Genomic DNA, 22,070 nt, shown 5'->3' on the forward strand with positions numbered 1-22,070 from the left:
ATCAGTAGACAGCAGTTTTTAATTAATTAACGCAACGGAGAGCGTAAAATGGATTTATGTAAGTGATGAACCTCAATTCAATGAGTAAACCCTTGATTAAGGCTGATGCTTCATGCATCAGCCTTAATCAAGGCTGATGCATGGCAAAATGTTGCGTCCTGAAAGTTCATAGGCCACCTTTACATAACTTGCTAACAAATCCTGAAATTAACGTGTTACTTGTAACTGGTCTCGGTGTGGATTATGTAATGATGTTATTAATATCTTACAGGAATTGAGTTCTTGTTCCTGAACTATAGGAGCTTTAATGCTGCAGCTGGAGGCGAATCGGGTCTAAACAGGGGCGGGGCCGGGCCGGGATTGTTGTGCCGGCGTTATATACTATATTAGGGAGAGTGGTCGAGGTGAGGGCTACATTTAGATGGAAAAGTTTATCTCTCTCTCCAGAAATACTACAGATAACAAAGAAGAGTTGATGAGCTTGAATTTATCCTACAAGTTGTTCGAGCAGGACTCGCTAACATTCGACCAATTGTCATATACGACCTCTGAGAATTTTCGCCAATTTGGTGAACTGCGTAATACTCCAAAGCCGACGCAATGGTTGGCTTGCTCTTATGCAATAGGGTTACGCTGCCTGTTAGATATACCTCACTATGGGTCTGATGAGCTGAGGAGCTCTCACCATATGCTGCAGATATTATGAAAAATACTATAACTGGTTCACTTAGAGTAGATTCTTGGAAGAGCCCCTATGCCTACGAGACGTTAGTTTGGCGGCCGCTGATTGGCTGGGAGCTGGCTACTACCCGGTACCAGCCAATCAGCGGCCGCCAAACAAACGTCTCATAAGAATAGGGCTCATCCAAGAATCTACCTTAAGTGAACCAGCTATAGATATACCTAACAATGAAATTGAAAAGAACACTAAAAGCAGGGAAATAATTACGAAAACTTGACATTTAAAATAAGAACTGAAGGTAAAATAATCATACACCGAATTATAATTATATATATATATATATATATATATATATATATATATATATATATATATATATATATATATATATATATACACACACACACACACACGATGTATAATGTGAGGCTCTCCGGAACTAAACCTAAATGATGATGAGGACACTAAAGTAATAGTGAGCGGCCTGAGTCTTACAGATTTGATGAAATTTTGATGGAGAGAACACGATAGACTGAATCATGATAAACCTGAACTATGTTTATCATTAATGAACGCCTTCTACGACACTTGGCACAAGGGCCTTTGCGAATTTCCACCATTCATATTCTCTTATCTCCAGCCTGTCTACTCGAGGGTCTTATATCCACGTAGATCTAGGTCTTCCAACTTCCCTGATATCTACAAGAACCCATCTAACTGACACACTAAAGTCATGATGTTAATGTTACAAAATCTTCGGTTGTCTTGAGATTATTTATATAACTGTAAATTGTACTGCAACTGAAGTTGAATGTAGAAACCAAACAGACAAATAAGAAGCCGACTTTTTTTTTTGACAATTGAATCATATCTAGCAGTTGCCCTAATATAAACTTTCACATGTTGCAATTTAGATGTCATTCATAGTTACACAAGGAAGTTTCGTGACACTATTTCGCATCGTACGCGAAGTTTTGCAACTTTGGCATTTACATGCTGGTAGTTTGGATAAGTCAATTTAAACTTTGATTTCATTATGTGTGGCCAACATTCACGAAGAGATGATTATTTTCATAAGCTTATACAATAAAATCTTCCATCTGTCCGTGCTTCTTGTATGTAAATGATAAGAAGATGAATTTCTCAAGAACGTTGCCAACTAACGTTATAATGAACTTACGTCACACAGAAGAATAGCAGCGGTGGTCGTGACCCCGAGAGTCAGACTGCTGAAGTTACTGTTAGTGATCTCGCGGCTTCTGTGTTGTGAGTGAAGGTATCGTGTGACAGCTGTCTCCCTCGGTTGTAAACATACTACCTCGGGTGCGTGATCGTGGTTCTCTGTGTTCTAAATGCCTTTGCTTTGGTTTGACGACGAAGATGTCTCATCCTATTTCAGAATGGTGCATTAGGCTAGGAACTTAATTAGTATACTACTACCCAAGAAATAGAGATGTTCATTCTTTTCACCGAATACCTAGTATTCTTAGTACCTAGGTACTAGCTACTAGGTCCTAGTTAACTAGTCAATTGCCACTAGCTTTAGTGAGTTGTAGTAGTACCTACCTACTACCTAACTTTGTAGGGCCAAACCTTCCTAAAATTTACTTGACACCCCCATTTCGACCAAGGTGGGCCAGCTTAACCTACCAAAGCATGTCCAGCCTACCTAGTAAATGCTTATTACCTAGCTACTAGGTAGATCACAATAGCCTACTAGAAATTAGTATAAGGAATTGTGTACAACTGTCAAATACCTACCTAGAAGTATTGTAGCCTATTGAGAGAGGATGTAGCTAGTACTAGCTACATAAGGCTAGCTTGTAGGCTATGAGGCAAAACTACCAGATTGCTTATACCAAGGCTAGGTAAGTACTACTACCTAGGCTACACTAGCTACACTGGAGGTGACGGTCGTAGGCGTAGTCCAAGCTTAGGTACTAGCATGCAGTTGAAACACAAGGAGTTAGCAAAATACCTTAGTACCTAAGACTCAAGAAGTGGAATAGGCTAGTCTCCATAAATAGTAGAAGTAGCTATAATTCAGTGTGACCACCTGTTGGCAAGGCTGGCGTTGCTGGCGTGACTTTTCTGCATATTTATGTGGAAACTCCTCAAGGGATTCAGAGATACTAAAAGAAGTTAACAAGTAGCCTAGTCTAAGTGAAACATGTTTTCCACAATAATGATTCAACTCACGGGTAGCACCTTGAGCAGAGTAAGGAGGCATGGATGTTAGTGCCACCCTCCTAACCAGGGCATGGGTTAGCCACCAAAGTTAGGTTAGGGAGGTAAGGTCTGGTTAGGTCAGGACAGGGCATTGTAGGAAAGGTTAGGATTTCACACTCCTAACCCCCTGTCACCCTGCTCTGTATCCACTCCCAAGCTTCCTGCTTGGACATGAAATGATCCATAAGGCAGTCCCCGGGTTACTACAGGTTCGGCTTACAACGTTCCGAGGTTAAGGTGCTTCTCATTGTTCCGACACGGCATACAAACCTTCGGTCCTTTTACAATAGGAAGGTACTAGCGGCAGCTGGATAGGTCGTAAGCTTTCGAACAAGGGGTTCGGTAGTTAACTGCTTGTCCGACAGGCGCGCGCGACTGGGAGGTAAACAAATCACTTTTGCTTTCGGCCTCACAGCGAGTAGACGTGTGTGTTCGACGCTCTCTGCCCGCTTCTCGTCGTTTGCTTTCCTTAAGTATATGGTTGTGTTTGTGTGTGAAAGAATCATTGTAAGTACAATCATTCCTCTTTTTTCATTGAATTGTGATATTTTGGTCAATTATGGAATCTCCTCGCCTCGCTACCCCACGGAGACTATGCCTGGGTACCGAAGGGCGTAAATGCGGGAAGTTCCGCTCATTCCCGGAAATTGACCCACATGTTTTGTGCGCTCGGTGTCGGGGGCGCGAATGCACCCGAGCCGAGCCATGTGAAGTTTGTAATAATTGGTCGGAGGCGCAGTGGACTTTGTATGAGGGCAGGAAGAAGCGAAGGCCCCAGGAACCAGACCTCTGAGTCCGCTCAGCGTCAGGTTCACGGCACGGAGCGGAAGACTGGTGACAGCCGCTTACGCGACTCTCACCAGACCAGCTCTCGCTCTCGTGGCGAGCAGCTGGCTACCCGGGCGGACGTGACGGTCCATGACCGGCCACGGGCTGAGGCTGGGAAGAGGTCCCCCCGTTCGCCGGCACCAGCCACGGCTGGTACCAGCGAACTGACGCGCCGTGAGGACACGCACCGGTCTCACCGTGACAGTAGAGCTCGCCGGTCGCCTGACCGTCACTCGCACAGAGAGCGATCGGGTACGGCGACCAGCACCAGCTCTTCTGACACACGAGACCGGGGCCGCTGTTCTCGGTCCAGCCGTTCTCCACAGCGAGACGGCTCGACTAGGTCTGCAGCTCGATCTCCACCGCGGGTTGACGATCGCCTGCAGTCTTCCAAGCCCGCTGGTTCTGCCAGCGAGCGAGGAGGGAGCGTCAGGTCTGCCTCTCCCATACCTTCAACCTACTCGGGTTACACCGGGAGGGGCGAGGTATTGAGGAGTGATCGTGAGGGGTGCGCCCCTCAGGATCCCACCACGTCGTCGTACGTACCAGGCACGGTTCTCGGACCAGCCAGGTCGTACGCACAAGTGGTTGGAGGAGACCGAGAGGGGTCTGTCGCTGTTCCTCCCCTTGAGGGAGGAGGGTCTCGGGAGTATGCTCATGTTTGAGGGACTGGATGGTCCGACTCGCAGGACGCAGTCACTCCTGAGATCCAGAGGAACTTTGCCGAGGTTATTGCGCTGGGATTCGATTCGTCAGCACAACGACCTCGGGGAAGGATCGCCGCTCCCACCATCCGAGCCCACGTCCCGCTCGAGTCGTTCTGGGGCCCGAAGAGGGAACCCAGACCGACGGTGGGTTTGCCCGCGTTCCGAGCTTGCAGACTCAGTGCTGGACCAGGTTGAATCGCTTGTTTCCGGACAAGACGGTTCGCATCAAGTCCTGGCAGGTCGAGCAAGCTGCTTCCGCCTCCTCTGCGTGCGACAGCGGCGTTTTTTTTTTTACGTGCCATCTGAAGACCCCGCGATGCCGCCAACAGGTGAACCCGGAGTTATTTCCAGGCTGACTCGGGTGTGTCTCTGCAGCAGCTCCTGTCCGAGAACCTATGGTTCTCGCAGCAAAGAGGCACTCGGCCTGGAATCTACCGCCATGGCAGCTTTCCAGGCCGTCTCCTGGCTAGATCTGTGGTCCCTCACAGTATCTAAAGTCGCAGCCAAACTCCGGGGGAATTTCCCCTGAAGATGACTCGGCCTTTAGGAGACTTTGCCAGTCTGGAGGAAGAGCCATCTCCTTCCTTGCCCACCAGACGGTGACCTGTGGGCCAACCTGGTTTTCTCCGACGAAGGAAGGGACGCCGTCCTTACTTGGGTTTCCAGGGCGGCCGTCGTGAAGCGGGCGTTGGGACTTCGCAACGGACCTTTACGGAGTTCCACGTCTCTCTTTTCCAGGAGAGATGGTGGACGCTGCGGTGGACAGACGGCGCACTGACGACAGTGACCGTCTGGTACACCAGGCAGTCTCGAAGGCTTCTGGGCAGCCTCGGACTGCGGCCAAGTCTAAGAGCTCGGCTAGCGCTTTCCTCGGTGGCTAAGACGGTAGCTGCGTCGAAGCCCCGGGGAAAGACTCTGTCTTCTTTCGACTTCTACCAATGGGGTGCCGTAACCAGCCCTCCTCCTCCCGTGGAGGCTCTGGGAAGAAGTCGAAGAAAGGGGGGTGGGGAAACGCTAGGGCGGACGGCGTTCCCCCTCACCTGCTGCTGGAAGTGGGGGGGTGCCTGGCCAGCCATTGGGCAACTTGGCAGCGCTACGGCGCCGAGAACCCTGGATTGTAGATGTCCTTCGGGAGGGATATCTATTACCTTCGAATCTCGCCACCCCTCACCTCCAACCCGGTCCAACAGCAGTCGTACGTTCCAGGGTCATCGAAGGACGTAGCACTGAGGACAGGAGATCAAGACCATGCTGAGCAAGAGAGCTGTAGAAATCGTCACGGATCAGTCACCGGGCTTTTACAGTCGACTCTTCCTGGTGGAAAAGTCTAAACGGGAGGCTGGCGGCCCGGTGATAGATCTCAAAAATCTCCCTGAACCGGTTTGTTCGCCAAGACCCGGTTTCCACGATGGAGACCGGCACGCTCAGTGCTCGACTCCATCAGGGAGAACGATTTCATGCTTTCGTGGACTTGAAGGATGCGTATTTCCAAATACCCATCATCAGTCCCTCCAGAAAGTACCTCCGCTTCATCCTCGACAGGACGGTGTACCAATTCAGGGCACTTTGCTTCGGTCTCTCAACCGCCCCCCCCACAGGTGTTCACGCGAGTGTTCACTCTGGTGTCTGCTTGGGCCCATTCGCACGGGATACGTCTGATGAGGTATCTCGACGATTGGTTAGTCCTGGCGAGCTCCCGCTCGCAGTTGCTACAGGACAGGGATCGACTGCTCGAGTCCTGTCGCGATCTGGGGATCGTTGTGAACTTCGAAAAGTCCGATCTCGAGCCCAAGCAGAGGATTGAAGTACCTGGGTATGCTGATCGACACGGTAGCAGGGCGAGTCTTCCCCGCAGACTCGCGGATCAGCAGATTCAGGGAGGCAGCCAACCAGTTCCTGTCTCGGCAGGAGCAGGGTAGCTCAGCGATGGCAAGTCGTGATTGGACACCTGTTCGTCACTCGAGAAGTTTAGTCCCTCACGGCGGTCTTCACCTGCGGTCTCTTCAGTGGAGGCTAAAGGAGAGTTGGTCGCAGGCGACGGATCCCCCAAGCTTTCCAGTGTCACTGACACCGGAGGTGAGGCAGGATCTAGCCTGGTGGCTGGACGACAGGAACCTCTTAAGAGGAGTGCCTCTGCGCACTCCCCCCCCCGGACATGCAGCTGTTCTCAGACGCATCGACCGAGGGATGGGGCGCACACCTGGAGGAGTTGCTGACTTCAGGAGTGTGGGACGAGAACGACAAGCACCTTCACATCAATGTACTGGAACTCAAGGCAGCGTTCCTCGCGCTCCAAGAGTTCCAGGACCGCTTGGTGGGACACTCAGTGGTGTTGATGTGCGACAACACCACGGTAGTGGCCTACGTCAAACAAACAGGGGGGCCTAGTGTCTCTCTCGTTGTACCAGTTGACTCGGCAGGTGCACGAGTGGGCCGAGGCACCACTCAATAGAGCTGTCGGCACGCTACATTCCAGGGAAGAGGAATGTAGTAGCAGACACGCTCAGCCGTCGGGATCAGGTGATAGGGACCGAATGGTCTCTACACCAGGACGTGGTGGAAAGGCTCTTCGACCTATGGGGGCGACCAGTCGTGGATCTGTTCGCCACCCGGCACAACAGGAAGCTCCAGGTGTTCTTCTCGGCCGTGCCCAGCCATGGGCAGCTGCAGAGGACGCTCTTCAACGCCCGTGGGACAACCTCTTCGCCTATGGCTTTCCCCCGTTCAGCCTGATTCGCAAGGTGATCAGTCGAGCACTGGTCACCCCGAATCTCAGGATGATCCTGGTGGCTCCCAAATGGCCACAGGCCATTTGGTATCCGGACCTGCTGGCTCTTCTCGCAGGAGAACGAGAGAGATTCCCCCTTGGCACAAACCTTCTCGCCAGCCACACGTCGAGCGGTACCACCGAGCAGTCCAGTCCCTACGTCTTCACGGCTGGCTGTTATCCACCATCTCTTGCGAACGAGAGGCTTTTCTCGTAGCGCAGCAACAGAGATGGCTTTGGAAAACGTCCGTCAGTCCTCTGCAGCTGTGTACCAGGGGAAGTGGGCCGTCTTCTGTGGTTGTGTCGTAGTAGACGGGGTCTATCTCCTCTCAGAGCCACTCTTCAGCAGGTAGCGGATTTCCTCGTTTTTCTTCGCCGAGAGAAGCTCCTCTCAGTCCCCACAGTCAAAGGATACAGAGCCGCCTTGGCGCTCGTCCTGAAACTGAGGGGATTGGACATCTCGAACTCGTTCGAGATTTCCTTGCTCATGAGGAGCTTCGAAAGGTCTTGCCCACCCAGGGAACTCAGGCCCCCTGCGTGGGATGTGACTCTCGTCCTTAGGAGTTTTTTGACTCGAACGCCGTTCGAGCCACTCCGAGAGTCGTCAGACAGGGATCTGACCCTCAAGACCCTCTTCTTGCTGGCCCTGGCATCGGCGAAGAGAGTAGGGGAACTTCATGGTCTTTCCTAGATGTACGACCACTCCAGAGGATGGGGATCTGTGACGCTCGATTTCGTCCCGAACTTCGTTGCGAAGACTCAGAAACCGTCGATCCCTGACGACAGGTTCGAGTCATTCACATTCCCTCCCTAATGGACTTCACCGATAATGATGCGGATGAGATGCTGCTTTGTCCTGTGCGGGCGCTACGGCGCTATTCTTTGAAGAGAAACTCGACACCTTCAGGCCTGAGTGTTCGACGCCTCTTCGTTAGCACCGGGGTAACCAAGAAAGAAGTATCCAAGAAACACTCTTTCATTCTGCTGTGAGGTCATCAGGAGGGCGTATGAGGCTGGATTGGGTAGTGACGACATCCGTACGTCCCGTCCCGAGAGCTCACGAAGTCAGAAGTATTGGCCCCTCGTTGGCGTTTCGTAAGAACTTCTCCGTGCGCAGGTCCTGAAGGCAGGGGTCTGGTCTAACCAGACTACCTTTACGTCCTTCTACCTTCGGGATATTGCCCACAGGTCCTTGGATACCTTTTCCTTGGGACCCGTGGTGGCTGCTCAACAAGTTGTGTAGCAAAACCCAGACCCTCGCAGGCTGAAACAGCATCGAGTCCTGGTGTGACTGTGTGGATGGATGTGTGAATGAGTGAGTGACTGGCTCCCTCTTCCCGTCTTTTCCTCCTCCTCTACCTGTGGGCAGAGGGCCACGGTCGTCACTACGCTGGATGAGGACGAGATGCAGGTGAGCTATATGACAGAGCCCATCCTATCCCTTTCACTAGGGATAGGAGCAGAATATCCACCACTTCCTCCTACAAGGGGGGGAAGTGGATGCCTACAAGAGTCAAACCCATGACTTTATATTTGCTCCTGTACAGGAACAAGTTCTTACATTGCTGGTACGAAGAGATACGCTTGCCTCTCTCTTTAGTACTCGGTCCAGAGGTCTGACCATTGATCCTGCGGTGCACACCCCGATCAATCGGACAGAGGCTTGGATCCCTCCCTCGCTCTTACGACCAGGGAGGCTTCCAAGGTTGGGCGAACACCAGTCTGTTCACGAAAGACTCAGATTCCACCCACCAAGAAGTGAGTCTTCCTATTGTAAAAGGACCGAAGGTTTGTATGCCGTGTCGGAACAAATGACAATTTGTCCAAAATTGCATTTTTCCTAAACTATACAAAACCTGAGGTCCTTTTACCACATAGCCCACCTCATGCCACCCCTCACTCTGCAGTTTTTGCTTGGGCCAAAAGCAAAAGTGATTTGTTTACCTCCCAGTCGCGCGCTGCGCGCCGCCTGTCGGACAAGCATTTTGTTAACTACCGAACCCCTTGTTCGAAAGCTTACGACCTATCCAGCTGCCGCTAGTACCTTCCTATTGTAAAAGGACCTCAGGTTTGTATAGTTAGGAAAAATGCAATTTTGGACAAATTGTCATATTTTATTCATCAGACACTTTCCAGGCTTTCGACGCCTATAACGCTGATCTGACAGATGAAATATGACACTAAAAATGCAAAATAATCAATATTTGAGTTTTTTTTGGATGAAAAATGCAATAAGAATGCAGTTTACATAGTTTTCAATGCACCCAAAGCATTAAAAGTAAGGTTTTGTACATGAACTTTCCTGTCAGATATATACTTAGCTGTAGTCTCCGACGTTCCCGACAGAATTTCAAATCTCGCGGCACACGCGACAGGTAGGTCAGGTGGTCTGCCTTTCCCGCCGCTGGGAGGCGGGTGTATGAACCAATCCTGTTTTCTAATCAGATTTTCTCTGTCGCTGGGACCGACAACAACTGTTGTGGGTTCCTCCTGATAGTCAGTTTCACTCTCGCTTGCCTGAGATCTTTTTGGACGGATTTTTTTGTGACGTACTGGATCTTTTTGGCTTGGCATACGCTGTTTGTGGACTCTTTTTGATTTTGCTCTGGATTTTTCTTTAATCATGTCTGATTTGGATTCTGTAGCTAAGACACCTGTTATGTTTAGGGTTTGTTCAGTAGAGGTATGTAAGGTGAGGTTGCCGAAAGCTTTGGTGGACCCTCACACTGTTTGTATGAGGTGTAGGGGGAATGAGTGTTCTTTTATTAACCCATGTAAGGAATGTGAGGGGTTGAATGAGGATGAGTGGAAGTCTCTTTCTTCCTACTTAAGGAAGTTGGAGAGAGATAGGGTACGCAAAGCTTCCTCTAGAAGCTCGAGTAGGTCTCGAGTTAGTGAGTTAGAATCTGATCCTAACCCTCGTGTAGAAGTAGAACCTCCTTGCCCTGTTTCAGCTCCTGCTCCCCGTGCTGAAGCCAAGGATACGTCTTCGGAGGCGGCTGCGTTGAAAGCTACAATTCGCAGCATGGAGCTCAAGATCCACTCCTTGGAGAAAGGTAAGAGTGGTAGTGAAAGTGATTTGTGCAGTGCTTCCAGGCCTAGACCTCTTCCAGACTCCCAGATCCAGTGGAGGAGGAAAGTGGACAGCTGCAGGAAGGTCAGGCGTCCCTTCGGCAGATCCTGATGTGCGTTCCCAGGCTGCCTCGAATCGTATCAAGAAGGACATCCTTCGCCAATGCTTCTCCTCGTCTACTTCGCCCTCACCGAAGCGCGGCTGGAACTCCCCGGATGCTTCACGCCCTTTGAAGAGAGCTTGGAAGGCGCCCTGCAGCTCATTTGCTTCCAGCCCAGAAGTTTTTCCAGAGGAGCCCTCGCTGGACGTGAAGAGTCCCAGGAGATCCCGTGACTGCTCTTCTCCGCGCGTGCCTCGCTCTGCTTCTCCGGAAGAGGAGCCTGTGAAGTATCCTGCTAGCATTCTCGCCGGGCTCCAAGCTCAGATTTTGGCCCTCGCTGACTCCTTGGCCAGTAGCTCTCGTAGAAGGAAGGACGTTTCGCTACCAGTCAAGAAATCTAGACGCCCTTCGTCCGACGCTCGCTTTCCTCTATGTAGGCTTTCTTCGCTGGATGTTGCGGCTTCTTTCGAGTGAGGGGTGTCGCGCGAGAGGCTCCCCTCTCCTGGCTGCCTCTCCTCCTCGTCCAGGCGCCAGGCAGCTGGCAGGCGCTCCTTGGCTGACGACTACTCTTCACTGGACAGGCTCCGTTCTCCTGGCAGACGCACTTCTCCTGTCAGGCACTCGTCCCCGAGCGTGCGCCATGCATTGGACAGACGCTCTTTGCAGGACAGACACCGATCTTCTACTCCTTCCAGGCGCTCTTCTCCTAACAGGCGCCAAGAGCCTCGCAGGCGCCATTCGCCTGGTAGGCGCTCTTCGCCTGGCAGCCGCTCTCCTCTGGATAGGCACCAAGAGCCTCGCAAGCGCCTTACACCTAGTAGGCGCTCTGCCCCTAGTAGCCGCTCTCCTCGCGACAGGCGCCATGATTCTTGCAGGCGCTACTCGCTCAGTAAGCGCCCTTCTATTGGATACGGTTCGCCTCTTGGTAGGAGCCAAGAACCTCAAGGGCGCCCTCGTCATGACAGACGTTCTTTGGGTGAGAGGCACTCTCCCTCATACAAGTTATCTTCTACTTCGAAGCGCGAGTCTTCCCACAGACATTCTGTGCCTGATAAACACTCTTCGGTTTCGGCTTGTCGATCTCCTGATGACTTGGCTTCCCCTGTAAGGCAACATGCATCGTTTAGACGCCCTTCTCCTGACAAGACCACCTCTTCTTCAAAGGACCCTCCTCGTTCGCCGTTACAAGAAGACCAGGATGGCTCTGACGAAGAGTCTAGCAAGACAGCAGCGGTTTCTTCGTATAAGAAGCTTACGGAGTTATTGCTCCAGGAATTCGGAGATTCCCTCAGCCCTGCCACTCCTCCGTCTCCTCATTCGTTGTTCTCGACATCCAAGGCGACGGAAGGATCCTCCTGTGTCAGGATGAAACCCACTTTATCCATGGAAGAAGGCACTTAGAAGTTTTGGATCTTGGCTGCTCTCCAAAGAAGAAGCGGGGAAGACGATGTTTGCCTTCCCTCCATCTAAATTGTCTGGTCGTACTGGTTTTTGGTATGAGACAGGAGAGTCCTTGGGTCTGGGTCTCCCATCTTCGGCCGACTCGGACTTCTCAGCGTTGGTAGATGCAACCAGGAGATCAGCACTTAACTCTGCAAAGACTTCTTGGGCCATGAACGAACTCGATCACATGCTGAAGGGGATGTTCAGAGTTGTAGAAGTTTTTAACTTCTTGGATTGGTCTCTGGGAGTCTTGGCTTGGAAGACACAAACTCCAGATGCTATTTCTCCCGAAGACCTACACTGCGTCCTATCCTGTATGGATAAGTCCGTAAGGGACGGAGCGAGCGAGATCGCATCTTTGTTCGGTGCAGGAGTAGTCAAGAAGAGAGCCGTGTACTGCTCCTTCTTGACTAAGTTGGTCTCGCACGCACAGAGGTCTTCTCTTTTATTCTCTCAGCTCTTGTCTCAGCTCTTCCCCAAGAAATTGGTGCAGGATATCTCGACCTCGCTTTCAGCCAAGGCTACGCAGGACCTACTGGCTCAGTCGACGAGGAAGCCTCAACCCTCTTTCCCCATCAAGAGCAGAAAGGAGAAACCAGTGACGCAGGAACCCTTTCGAGGGGGTTCTTCCTCCAGACCCTCTTCTTTTAGGGGATGACGGCCCAGCAGAAGAGGGAAGACCTTCTCAAAATCGGTTAAGACAACCAAATAGCGGACAAGTCCTTCACATAACGGTAGGCGCCAGACTCCTAAGGTTTGCAGATGTCTGGGCCCAGAGAGGTGCGGATACCTGGACCCTCTCTATCGTAAAAAGGGGTTACCTCATCCCTTTCGCCTCAAGACATCCCTTAACAACCACTCCAAGGGAGTTGACGGCCAAGTACAAGGACCCCATCGTGAACCAAGCCCTCCTTCTAGCAGTAGATCAGATGCTAGAAAAGGAGGCAATAGAACTGGTATCGGATCTTCAGTCAGCAGGCTTTTACAACCGCTTTTTCCTAGTTCCGAAATCCTCTGGGGGATGGAGACCGGTTCTGGATGTAAGCACCCTGAACTTCTTTGTGGAGAAAAAGAAGTTTGCGACGGAAACCACGTCATCCGTGTTGGCTGCTCTTCGTCCAGGGGACTGGAAGGTGTCCCTGGACTTACAGGACGCCTACTTCCATGTGCCGATCCATCCTTCCTCAAGGAAGTTTCTCAGGTTCATGATGAGGGGAAAAGTGTATCAGTTCAGGGCCTTGTGCTTTGGCCTCTTGATGGCCCCTCAAGTTTTCACGGGAATCTTGAGGAATGTCGCTCAGTGGCTTCACTTGGAAGGGGTGAGGATATCCCTTTATCTGGATGAGCTTATAAGGGTCAACTCAAAGGAACGTTGTCTGGAGGACTTGCAGAAGACCTTGGATTTGACGAGTTCGCTGGGACTCTTAGTCAATTATCAAAAATTCCAATTAATCCCCAATCAAGAATGTGTATATCTGGGGATTCGGGCTTTTCCGTCCCCGGAAAGGATAGCCCGAGGCTTCGAGAAGGTTGCAGCCTTTTTAGGGAAAGATGTATGCACAGCGAGGGAGTGGATGAGTCTGTTGGGGACGCTCTCCTCGCTGGAGCAATTTTCCCTAGGAAGGTTACATCTGAGACTGCTCCAGTTCTTTCTTTATCAGAACTGGAGTTGTCGTTCTCAGGTTTTGACGTTCTCTCTAACTGTGACTCAGCTGATGGCTGTTTGGCTGGCTTTGAAAGCCTTCGAGTCCCACGTCCTAGACTCCATTGTTCAGGTCAACTCGGACAACACCACAGCTCTGGCATACATCAGGAAACGGGGGGACACATTCCTTCTCCCTGTACGAGACAGCAAGAGACCTTCTGCTTTGGGCCGAAGGAAGGAGTGTCAGGCTCCTCACCAGATTCGTGCAGGGGGAAAGGAATGTAAGAGCAGATCTCCTCAGCAGGAAAGAGCAGGTCCTTCCCACTGAGTGGACACTTCATCAGGATGTATGCCAGAGTCTGTGGAGGTTGTGGGGCAGGCTGCATCTAGACCTCTTTGCCACCTCAAAGAATGCAAGACTGGATCTGTATTGCTCTCAGATTTCGGATCCAAGGGCAATAGCGATCGATGCCCTTCTGCTAGATTGGAAGGGTCTGGATGTATACGCTTTTCCTCCCTTCAAGATCCTGGGAGAGACGTTAAAGAAGTTCGCAGAGTTAGATTCAGCGAGAATGACTCTAATCCCTCCATTCTGGCCTGCCCAAGAATGGTTCACAGAGGTACTGGAATGGTTAGTGGACCTTCCAAGATCGCTTCCACTAAGGAAGGATTTACTCAGACAACCCCATTTCGACAGGTATCACAAAAACCTCCCCGCTCTCAGTCTGACTGGCTTCAGACTGTCCAAAGTCTCATCAGAGCGAAGGGATTTTCGTCTTCAACTGCAAAAGCAATTGCAAGAGCAAGGAGATCTTCCACCTTGCGAGTATACCAGTCGAAGTGGGATGTCTTCAGACGTTGGTGTAGGAGTAAGAAAGTTTCCTCTTCCAGTACCTGATTAGGTCTTTTGAAACTATGAAGAAGGGGTCCGCAAGAACGCCCAATTGGAATCTTGATGTAGTTCTTCAATTTCTGAGCTCATCTAGGTTTGAACCTCCTCGATCAGCGTCATTCAGGGACCTTACCAAGAAGTCCCTTTTCCTTATGGCTTTGGCATCCGCCAAGAGGATGAGTGAGCTGCAAGTCATAGAAGGAAATGTGGGCTTCAAGACCAGTCCATGGTTTGTTCTTTCCTTCCCTCGTTCTTGGCAAAGAATGAGAATCCGTCGAATCCATGGCCCAGAACTTTCGAGGTACAAGGGTTGTCGTCGCTAGTAGGGGAAGAGCCTGAGAGGACTCTTTGCCCTGTAAGAATCATGAAATATTACCTAAGGAGGAAAGAACAACTTAGGGGCAATAAGGACGTCCTTTGGTGCTCTGTGAGACCCCAGTAGGCCCTTGTCAAAGAATGCTCTGGCATTCTTCTTGAGAAGTCTTATCAAGGAAGCTCATGTAGCATGCGATGAAGAACAGTTTAAGCTTCTTAAAGTTAAGGCCCATGAAGTGAGGGCCATTGCCACTTCGCTAGCCTTCAACAAAAATATGTCAGTGCGAAACCTTAGGGAGGCTACTTTTTGGAGATGCCAATCGGTATTCGCAAACCACTACTTAAGGGACGTGAAGATAACATTTGACAAATGCTTCGCCTTAGGACCATACGTATCTGCGGATTCAGTGCTGGGGCAGGGAGCTGAAGTGTATCCTTGTTAGGTCACATATATTTTTTATCCCCTCTTGTTTTGTTTGTGTTTTTATAGTTGTGTGAAAGAGGATGCAGGTAGGCATCTCTTTCGTGTCGTAGTTCTAACACGAGTTAGTTTGGTTAGGTGGTCGGATGGTTTTGGCTCCTTGCGGTAGTAGTGGACAGGTTCTGTCATGTAAGCGGACGAAACCCCTTTGACAAGATACTACTTGGATTCTACCATGTAAGTGAATCAGAAATCCCTTTGGTAGATCCGAAGAGTCTTTCAGCAACAGGTCACGCCCTCACTGTAGCTCTTCAGGCAATGCAGACTCATAGACAGTATCCATGAAGTCTTCTGCCTAAACAGGTAAGAACCAAGGTTTTTATATCCTACAACACCAGTTGTTTCCCTTTTCTATATTGTTTAGCTGTCTCTTACCCTCCACCAAGGGTGCCAATCAGCTAAGTATATATCTGACAGGAAAGTTCATGTACAAAAATGATATTGTTAAGAAACAATAAAGTTTTGTACATACTTTTACCTGGCAAAAGATATATATGAATTAAATGGCCCGCCCAGCCTGCCGAGCCTCCCCTCAGGAGACAGGTGGAAGAGAAAATCTTGATTAGAAAAACGGGATTGGTTTCATACGCCACCCTCCCTCGGCGGGAAGGTAGACCACCTGACCTACCTGTTGCGTGTGCCGCAAGATTTGAAATTCTGTCGGGAACGTCGGAGACTAAAGCTAAGTATATATCTGCCAGGTAAGTATGTACAAAACTTTATTGTATCTTAACAATATCATTTTGTTCATGAAACTTACCTGACAGATATATATATAGCTGTATTTTCTGAAGTCCGACAGAATTTAAAAATTCGCGGCACACGCAGTGGGCGGCCAGGTGGTAGTACCCATTCCCGCCGTGGGAGGCGGATATCAGGAACTATTCCCATTTTCTATTCATATTTTTTCTGTCGCCGGTCGGTAAACAACTGTTTCATACATTCAACTTACCTGTCAGATATATACATAGCTATCGACTCCGTCGTCCCCGACAGAAATTCGAATTTCGCGGCACACGCTACAGGTAGGTCAGGTGATCTACCTGCCTGCCGCTGGGTGGCAGGACTAGGAACTATTCCCGTTTTTCTAATCAGATTCTCTCTGTCGCTGGGAAGGTAAAATATTGTTTGCTTTCCCTCCTGATTTGATTTTCGTGTTTCATCGCCATCGATCTTCTGGGCTCCGACTTTTACAGGGAAGTACTGGATCGTGGTTTGGGCATACGTTTTTAATAACTTTTTAATAACTTTTTAATAACTTTTAATGAATTAACTTCGAAGTTTTCGAAGAATAGAGTATGTGTAACTACCGAAGTTGTCGGTAGACAATTACATAGTTTGCAAGAAAGGGAAATATAAATATTTATTCATTGATGAAGTGTAATAAATGTTAGAATTTGATTGAGGAAAATAAGGTAACTTCCTATTTGAGGAAGTCAGAAAACATAGAACTAGATATGCTTTCTTTAGAAGCTTTAATAGCCCTCGTTCTGACAAGCAGTTAGAATATTAACAGTACTAGTAGTGTTGTTTCCTCATCACCTTCTTACTTCACAGAAACTACAAATTCATTTGCAATTTGAAGATAAAGGAATGTAGCTCAAGATACGAGCTATTATAAGGTAAGAAGTGATTATAGTGTTCCCCATTGCATTAGAGGGTGCGTCTGATCGGCTCTGTCTCGCTCCCAGGCCTAGACTCTTTCCAAGCTCCCTGGCCCGGAGGGAGAAGGAATGTCGAAAGCCGTACGGAGGTTATGGAGAACCCCCACCGTTCAGGCGTCCCTCGGCAGGTTTCGTAGAACGTCCCAGACTGCCAGGGATAGCCATTGGAAAGGCATCCTAATTCAATGTGTTCCCCTTTTTATTATCGTCTTGACGAATAAGGAGTAAAACATTCAATGGCGTAGATTAAAATGAAGATGCAAGATAATCTCGTCTGGCTATCGGAACCTCAGAAGAGAACGGAGAGAAAGGTTGCGGTAGAGGCATTGCCCTATCCGGGTTCGTCCCCCCCGTACAGTGGACGGGGGGGGGGGGCTCTATCCCATGGGGGTTTGAAATAGTGATTTCAATAAATTCCTCATCGGTACATGTTTATATGAAAATATATCTATTTCTGAGAAGATCGAATTAGATATTAAGAATATTTGTTGATCGAATGAATATATGGATCTCGTTTAGTGATTTCACACATATATATAACTTTTAAGCTTCTAGCTCCTTGGGCATGAAGCTCCCGGTAACGAGGCTCAATGTCGCCTAAAGCGTCTGAAACAAGGCGCAAAGCGTCTGACTAAAGAGGCGCAAAGCACCTGAAGGGCCTGAATATAGGCGCAAAGCGCCTGAAGCACGATGAACCAGGATCTTCATCGGAAATGGAAGTCCTTCTCATTCAGAAGAAAGGGAGGGCTATGTCGAAAATGGAAGTATTGTCGAATTCCTAAGCAAGAACAAATGTACAAGAGATCGGAACCTTCCGCACACAAAACCTTCCGCACAAGCGGAACCTTCCAGAAGGCGGAAGATTCCAGATTCAAATAACCTTCCAGACGTACAGAACTTTCCAGGCGAGGATCGCCTTTCAGATGCTCGGAACTTTCCAACAAGAAAACTTTCCAAGGGCGATACGTCTTCTAGGATCCAGGAGTATTCTGATCACGATACTCCTCCCAGGCGCCAGGAGTATTCGGAACGCGATACTCCTGCCAAGCACCAGGAGTATTCCGACGAGCACGATACTCCTCCTCCAGGCAGGCGCCCAGGAGTATTCGGAACGTGATACTCCTACCAGGCGCCAGGAGTATTCTAGGCAAGATACTCCTGCTTAGCGCCAGACACTTTCTCCTACAAGAAGAGCCTGACAACCGCCGAGAGTCCTCCAGGCGAAGGGGTGGAAAGACATTCAAGGCTTTTCCTGATAGGGACGGGAGTTGTCGCGCAGGCGGCCGTTGCCCTTGTCAGGATCGTCTTAATGCAATAAAGGCTAGAGCAAGTTCGGTTTTTTTCCAGGCAGGGACTCAAGATGTAGCACAGGCTGCCGTAGCCCTTGTCAGGTTAGAGTCCGGTGGGGTACTGCGAATATGCCCTTCAACCTTTCGGAAAGGAAGGCGACTTTCTCCTTCGGTTGCTCAATCTTGCCCCAAATTGAGGAATGGAAGATCAAGAGCAGAATTGTGAGAATTAGTTCAGTATTAGTAAGAGGATATTAAAATCATCCTCCTTCTAAAAATAGATTGCAACCAACCATTTACAGAAAGAGGGGCAATCGTTTGGAAGTTGAACAAGATTCGTACGAGCTCTCATTCATTGATTAGAGGCTCTTCCAGATAAGAAAGGCGTAAAATACGGACTTATCTCCAAGATAATAAAAGCTGGAGAGATCTCTTCGATCCTCGGTTGGTCATTTGCAATATCTTTCGACTAATACTCATTCGGGATTATTGACGAAATGAAACGAAGAGAGTAAGATTTCTATTCTTTCTCTGCATGTCAGAAAGGAAAGAGTGTCGTAGAAGGCTTGCTGTATATGACTACTGAATGACAAGTCATAATACGCATACCATAGTTGCCTTTCTGGTTCGCTACGGAATTGTCTATATCCTTGAAAGGATTTTACTAGTAAAAGACTTCGCTTAAAAGGTTTGTTACGACAATACCTATTCAGCCTCGGTATTTAACAAAGGTTGTTTGCCTAAAATTTGCATTATTGAGAGCTTTCTTAGACCTCGAGAATAATTTTATTATATCCATTCATTGAAGGGAGTAACTGGCAAAAAAACTCAGAATGAAGGCAGCCAGGCAGTGAACGACACGGCTGTAATTGTGAGCCAATCTAGTACCATCCGGTTCTCGGTCGGTGAACGGTTGGTTACATCTTTCTCTCCTAAAGGATCGAATGCTTCACCGTATATTCCCCCATACAATCAAGGGACTTAACACGAATTGAGGGAATTTTTTAGGCAAACATGAAAAAAATAAACATCGTATTCGTTTTGCTAAGATATCTCTCTGCCTCGGCGAGAAAGAATGTAGTAGAAAATTCACCTTAAGATAACGATACGCTTAAGCCTTATGCACACACACCGTGGTTAATTACAGCGCTCCTACTATCCTTACAAGAGTTTCCTAGATGAATGCTGTTACCACAATGTGATAGGATTATAAAGAATTTTAATTCGGCAGAGCACGATTTAACATTCATTGGAAAGAGTTGTCAGACCCTGCGGAAAATATTTCACAGATATCTTCGCAAGGCAGAAGATGAACGACCTTCTTATAGGATTGCTTCCTTTTCCTCGAAACAAGAGAGGTAGCAAGATACGCCATCTTTAAATTAAAGAGGGGAATAAACTTTAGTTTTTTTTTTTTCCCCTAGTTGTATATATTCTTAACACATATTAAAATAAATGGGCGTCTAAGGAAGAAGATGAATGCATCATTTTGGCAATAAAAGGTTGGATTCACAGAAGTCACGTTCTTCTGTCAGCATGTGTCTGAAGGTTTTTCTAAGAGATTTGATCGGAATCTATTATAAATATTGGACCTGAAAAACCTATTCACTCTGAGTCTGTCTGCGTGCAGACTGACCAGAAGTAAATATGAATGAGAGGATTTTTCAAGGGAAGCTTGATAATTCCTTTAAATATGTTAAAGACATAGAGTTGCTGCAGATCGTGCTAGATAGAAAGGGGAAACTGTCCTCTTCCGATACCTCTGTGAACTACATAATGATTTTCTTCCCTTTCAGAGGGAAGAATCACCTTGGTAATTTATGCTATCAATGAACACAGTGAAAAGATATATTCTGTCTAGACAAAGAATATTAGAGATAGTAGAGAATTAAGATCTTCGGGATCTTATACAAATACCTCTATACGATAAGATTAAGAGAGATCTCTTATACTTAGAATGGGATCCTAATTTGGGCCTCAGATTCCGTGTTCCGACAAGATGGAACTGCTCCTAATCAAATGTTTCTCTTGGTCCTAAACGATCAAGAGGACAAGTGAAAATTTGGGCTTTAGAATCTGGAATCAAATTCTATGACGACTCGGCAATGGGTTCTGGCCAGCATAGTATGTTTGGCAAGAGAACTAAAGCCTTTTATTCCTGGATCAACGCTTTTAGATAGAGGTTTCGTTGTCCGGGTAATGTAGTGACATTGTCATCTACAGAAGAAGAAAAGGTTTAAAAAACGTTTTACTGACAGAGTCTTTGGAACACGCGAGAAGGGCTCAAACTACTTCCCAAAAGGTTCAGAGGAGGGGGGAAGGGGGGGGAAAAAAAAAAAAAAAAAAATGATACAATTCAAAGAGCTAGAAATCAAACCAATTTTCAGCTCAGAATATCTCCTTTAAAAGCTCCAAGCTCCTTCCCTTCCTTCGGGCAAGGGATAGGGAAGCTTCTGCAACGAGAAAGGGGAAAACCTCATCAACATGTAGGAGGAGAATCTCGTTAGCAACGGAAGTATGCAATAATGATCTCCTCGGACGGAAGGGATCTTGTCTCTTGGAATTTTGAGATTTCCTATTGTCTACTGGATGGAGCGGACTAAATTGTGATGAAATGTGCAGGAGCAATTAGCGTCTTTGGTAGGAGTACTTTCTAAAGATCCTACTCGTAAAAAGGATGATAGACTTCTGATTAAGAGATCCAAATACCGATCTCCTGTCGGGCGCGACGAACCCTACAGGGGAGTTGTCGCACAAGCGCCATCTCTGGGGGGAGCGATGCGTTAGGCAGGCGAGACGTGGGAAAGGAATAACTCCTGCCAAGCGTCTGGCGCCAACTAGGAGCCAGGCGCCAAGTAGGCGCAAAGAGCCTGACTTTACTGTAGATCGTTCTAGGCCAAGATCTTCATCCAAGCAACAAGAGCCAACTGGAGAAGAGAGAACTCCTGATAGGAGTATAGCGACCCGCTAAGCGCAATATACTTGCCATTCGAAAGGCCATTCCATGAGCGATACTCCTACCAAGCCACAGGAGTATTCGGAACTAGATGCGCCTTCCATAGGTCAGGAGTATTCGGGAAGAGATACTCCTGCCAGGCGCCTTGAGTACTCTGACCTCGATACTCCTCCCAGGAGCCAGGAGTATTCTAGACTTTTTACTCCTACCAGGCGCCAGGAGTATTTCGAAGCGCGATGTGCCTACCAAGCGCCAGGAGTATTCTGAGCTTAATACTAACAGACGCCAGGAGTATTCGGACGCGACTACCTGCAGCAGCGAAAGTATTCGGATCGAGCACGATACTTTCCTGTCAAGCACCAGGAGTATTCCGATGAGCCCCACGATACTCCTCCCAGGCGCCAGAAGATTCGGAAGTTGATACTCCACCAGGAGGAGTATTCGATCGGATGCTCCTCTAGGAAAGCGATACTTCTGCCAGGCGCCAGGTATTCCGAGCACGATACTCCTCCCAGGCGCCAGGAGTATTCGGAGAGCGATATCCTGCAGGCCAGGCAGGGCAGGAGTATTCGAGCGGCGATATTCGATCTCGCCGATACTCCTTCCCAGGCGCCAGGAGTATTCGGAGCGGCCGGGATGAAATACTCCTGCCAGGCGCCAGGGAGTATTCGAATAAGCGCGATACTCCTGCCAGGCGCCAGGAGTAATTCGAAGCTCGATACTCCTGCCAGGCGCCTAGGAGTATGCTGAGCTTAATACTCCTAACAGGCGCCGGCCAGGAGTATTTGGAGCAAGATGCGCCTTCCAGACGGCAGGAGTAATTCGAAGAGTTTACGACTGTCAGGCGCCAGGAGTATTCTAAACAGGATACTCCTCGCGACAGCCAGGCGCAAGCCAGGCGTTAGGCTTCATCCAGATGAGATCCAGTTCAAAAGAAAGTCCTAGTCTTCTTTGTTTGAAACAATGGTGATCTCTAAAGCACTTCATAAGTGACTTGAT

At 48.7% G+C, this 22,070-nt stretch overlaps 1 protein-coding gene across 5 annotated transcripts in view; it reads left to right on the forward strand.

Moving 5' to 3' along the window:
* Nucleotides 1-1,845: 1,845 nt before the first annotated feature.
* The window catches only part of LOC135216379 (long-chain fatty acid transport protein 4-like), a 447,308-nt gene continuing 427,083 nt past the window's right edge, over nt 1,846-22,070 (forward strand). For 3 of the 5 annotated variants that reach the window (XM_064251648.1, XM_064251647.1, XM_064251650.1), the window contains exon 1: nt 1,846-2,005. The gene's annotated coding sequence lies outside the window, so the exon portion shown is untranslated. The remainder of the gene's footprint in view (nt 2,006-22,070) is intronic. The other 2 variants (XM_064251644.1, XM_064251645.1) reach the window with 2 other exon arrangements.

This window comes from Macrobrachium nipponense, chromosome 6, assembly GCF_015104395.2.
Source record: "Macrobrachium nipponense isolate FS-2020 chromosome 6, ASM1510439v2, whole genome shotgun sequence".
In the NCBI taxonomy this organism is placed as follows: domain Eukaryota; kingdom Metazoa; phylum Arthropoda; class Malacostraca; order Decapoda; family Palaemonidae; genus Macrobrachium; species Macrobrachium nipponense.